Here is a 4601-nt window from a genome sequence, read left to right on the forward strand (position 1 = left end):
ACGTAGATATGTTTTTATTTATTTATTTAATCATTTATTTAACTCCATATTTATCTTTCAGCCAGGATTACGAAAGGATAAACACACTCGGAATCATTAATCTGCTTAAAAACAAACGCAGAAAATATAAATGTATTGTATAATATATTGTGTGTGTGTGTGTATATATGTGTGTGTGCGCACGTATGTGTCTGTATGTATGTATGTATGTGTGTATGTATGTATGCATGTGTGTGTGTGTGTGTCTCTTCTGTATTTAATCGTTTAAGTTTTTCCTCCGAGGAAGAATCTGGTTTCTAACAAAGTTACGAAAGCTCCATCATTGGAATGTAAATAACGAAATTAACGTCACATTTTAAATTTGAGGAAAGTCTCGCAGACTTTTACTGTTCCGCTTACAAATTGTATTTCTAATTTGAGAGTTAGTTGGTTGATTTCTTTTTCTGAAAACCCCCAGCTTATCCAGACTGACAGCTTAGGCATTTGCTTACAAAACCAAATGCTATGTATGTATGTATGTATGTATGTATGTATGCAACTGGACATATCTACAGTTTCGTGCCCCATGCCCAAATTTGTTTCTTAATAACGTTTCTTTTTAAATGAAATTTTATAGAGATGCTTTTTCGAAGATATGAAGGTGCGAAATAGCGTAGATCCTTCGTACGATAACTGGTGGGGATTTGGCGACGTTCTGTGTCTATTTTCTATTTGTCTGAGCCTATATATATATATATATATATATGTATGTATGTAATTTATAGAAAAATAAAAGACGAAGACAGGTGTATAAACAACAAGCAGGTGTATTAGTCTGACGCCGGGGAAGGTGAGAAAGGGATATAAAATACTAAACTTTCGTTCATATTTGCTATGAAACTGATTCTTCTGAGTAATTTTAAGTGGATTAAGACTGTTCGGTGAACTTTTTTTTATCCTTTATTATCGACTGAAAAAATGTTACTCTTATTTGACTGCAATGTATACCGTTTTTCGTTTTTTTCTCTTTGTTTTTAATGTAGGACGCGTTGGATTAATGTCGACCTAAATAAACTACGTTGAGAAAAAAAAAAAAAAGGCGAAGAAGGAGCAGTAGAAGCAGAAGCAGCAGCAGCCATAACAGTAGCTGCCAACGTGTCGTATTGATCGAGATTGACTTTGAACCTAACAACAACAACAACTACTACTACTTCTACTACTACTTCTACTACTACTTCTACTACTACTACTACTACTACTACTACTACTACTACTACTACTACTACTACTGTTACTACTACTACTACTACTACTACTGCTACTACTACTACTACTACTACTACTACTACTTGTATTCAGCTTAGCAGTTGACAGTCGTTTGGTCAAATTTGGCAGAGTCGTGACGGCGTTTGTCATGTTCGTTCCGGTCGGTTCTCTCTGCATCTCGAGTTCGAATCCCGCCGAGATCAAAGTCACCTTTAGAGTAGCTAGAGTGTGTGCCGCCCGGAGCGGCCCTTCCATTTGCCTCCCCCGGACCCCAGAAAGAGCAGATATTGCTTACAGTAGACCCAAAAGTGCTGCCCCTTTAAAAGCGTCGCCCGGGGCGGACAGCCTCTACCGCCGCGCCCCTAGCTACGCTAGTGTCCCCGTCCATCTTTTTCTTTCTTTCTTTCTTTCTTTCTTTCTTTCTTTCTCTCTCTCTCTCTCTCTCTCTGTGTCTGTCTGTCTGTCTGTCTCTCTCTCTCTCGTTATCCAACTGTCACATCTTGGATGTTCCGATGGCTCAGTAGTGACAGGTACCGAAAGCCTGCAGCTGGTCGGCGTTTGCTCACGTCTACCCGGGTGTCTAAATCCGATTAGCGAAAGAACCGTACATCTTGACATTCACACACACACACACACACACACACACACACACACACACACACACACACACACACACACACACACACACACACACACACACACGCACGTACTCACATACACACGCAAATATATGTAGAAGTGAGTTAATGGATCTCCGTCGCTTCAAACGAAGACTGTTCCAACTGTTTGATGAACCGAACAGACTGCTCATTGCGTAACAGTATAAATACTTAAGTAGAATACCCTTAACACAAACGCATCTACCCATAACGTAGTCCTCAGATTCAGCATAACACTGGGTATGTAATGAAACAGACCCTTTCAATTACGGGTAGTAAATAAGGGGACAAAATACTTAGCAGTATTTTGTCTGCTTTTACGTTCTGAGTTGAAATTCCACCGAGGTCGTCTTTGTCGTTCATCCTTTCGGAGTTAATAAATTAAGTACCAGTTGCATTCTGGGGTCCATCTAATCGACCGGTCCCCTTCCCCCAAAATTTCGGGCCTTGTGCCTAGAATAGAAAAGAATTACGGGTAGTAAATTCTACCCGGTACTCTTTCACACCGTTTCCCTACCCAGTTTCTTTGTGACTATATCTATGTTGGATAGTTATGAAGCTTGCCCCACTTATCACATTGTAGGTTCGAACCTGGGACTTCTCACTCGTGCACATCCGTCGCACAGTTCGATGTGCTTTAAAACTTAAGAAAAAAAAAATAACGATCCAAGGGAGATTACTCTTCTTTAAAGTCATTACAATCATCATCATCATCATCTTCATCGTCGTCGTCGTAGTCGTCGTCATCATCACCATCATCATCATCATCATCATCATCCTGCAGAGAACGACAACTATCTTTTACAAGTATTCATTAGTGAAGTGGAAACGTTTCGGAACGTGCAAGGGAGATAACACGTATGTGACATTCGAGTAGGAATGTAGCAGTTATTTCCCTTCAAATTATGCACTTACGGAAACTCAAGCATAAAGACAATTGCGATGTTCTGTATCAGTAAAAACAGGTTGTTCTCTGAAATAAATCACTTATTAATGAATCTGCAACTTTTAGTTTGTTGATCTGACACCAGGGCGGCGCTTTTAATAGCGCTTAGCTGCCAAAATTTCGAGATATCATTGTGTCCGTTTATGATACTTAATTAAATTTTAGCCTTCCAGGGGGTCGTGCAAGCGACCAAGAGATGTTTTACATGTCGGTGCTAGCATCACTAAGCAGAAGCATAAACCATTCTCTATATTCGAAAATGTGGAAGAATTTGAAGAATTTAGATAGAAAAGCATCTTTATGTGAGTATTATCGAATCGAATCATTAACCGTGAATGATTAAAATTAACAAAAGGAGTAAATTTTAAGGGACCAATTTATAATTTTCGCTACTTTTCTGTGGTCCACCAACAGCTTGAAACAAAAATTTTGTTAAATTCGAAAGGGCCAAACCGTTTGTTGCGAGATTACGTTCTCACGATTTCGGGGTTTATCCGAATTTTTCTTTTTCCGGAGGCGTTTAAGTTTAGATTTGAGAGGACAAAACGTCCCCACCCCGTTAAAGGTGAGATTTAAGAGATTCAAGCTTACAAGCTCATGAGGCCGGCACTTACCTGGATTTTCAAGTTTAGGCTGAAAGGTAAAGACACGCAGGGATAGAGATAGCAGTGATATCTCTGCTAGAGATATACACAGAGTCACTGTGCTTAAGCAGGCACGGGTGCCGCGAATACCCAGTGTGATTACGTATAAATAATTACACTGTACAACAAGAATAATCATTATTTTGATTACGGTTTTGTTATCGGTAGGACAAGGCCTAAAATTTCGCGGCTGGGTGGGGGGTGGTTGGGGGTAAGTCGATTACATCGACCCCCAGACTTCAACTAGTACTTACTTTATCAATCTCCGAAGGACGAAAGGCAAGGTCGACTTCGGCAGAATTTGAACTCAGAATATAAAATAAAGACAGACGAAGTGCCGTTAAGCCTTTCGCCTGGCGTGCTAACGACTCTACCACCTCACCGTCTTAAATTTGCCTTAAGTGTACATAAGTCTGTGGATATATTTAGCTACTTCCACTGGAATTCAAAGATTTCTGATCGATTAGTCGATCGAACGATTGAACACTTCTGCTCGGAAATTCTGACCGAATCCTCCATCTCCATTTATGTTCCACGACGAAGGGAGGTAATATATCGTTGGCTTTTTTTACGTGTTTCAGTCGTTGGATTGCGATAATGCTGGGGTATCACCTTGAAAGGGTTTTAGCAGAACAGATCGCCACCAGTTTTCTAAGCCTGGTGCTTAGTCTATCGGTTTCCATTTTGCCGAACCGTTCAGTTGCGGGACGTAAACATGCCAACTCTGGTTGTCAAGTGGTGGTGGGTGACGAATACAAAAGCCCTCACGCCACCCCCATGCATCCCAACGGCCTCATACAGGGAAAGACGGGAGAGAGGTAGAGAGAGAGAGAGAGGAAGAGAGGGGAGAGAGGGGAGAGGAGGAAAGAGAGGTGAGAGAGAAATGGAGACAGAAATGGTGAGAGAGAGAAAGAGAAAAAAGAGAGAGGGGAGGAGAGAGAGTGGTAGAGAGAGAGAGGAGAGTGAAAGAGGGAGAAAAAGAGAGAGGGAGAGGAGGAGAGAGAGGTAGAGAGTGAGGGAGAGAGAGAGAGGTAGAGAGTGAGGGAGAGAGAGAAGGAGATAGACTGAGAGAGAGAGAGAGAGAGAGAGAGAGATAGAGAGAGAGAG

Source organism: Octopus bimaculoides, chromosome 24 (genome assembly GCF_001194135.2).
Source record: "Octopus bimaculoides isolate UCB-OBI-ISO-001 chromosome 24, ASM119413v2, whole genome shotgun sequence".
NCBI lineage: Eukaryota > Metazoa > Mollusca > Cephalopoda > Octopoda > Octopodidae > Octopus > Octopus bimaculoides.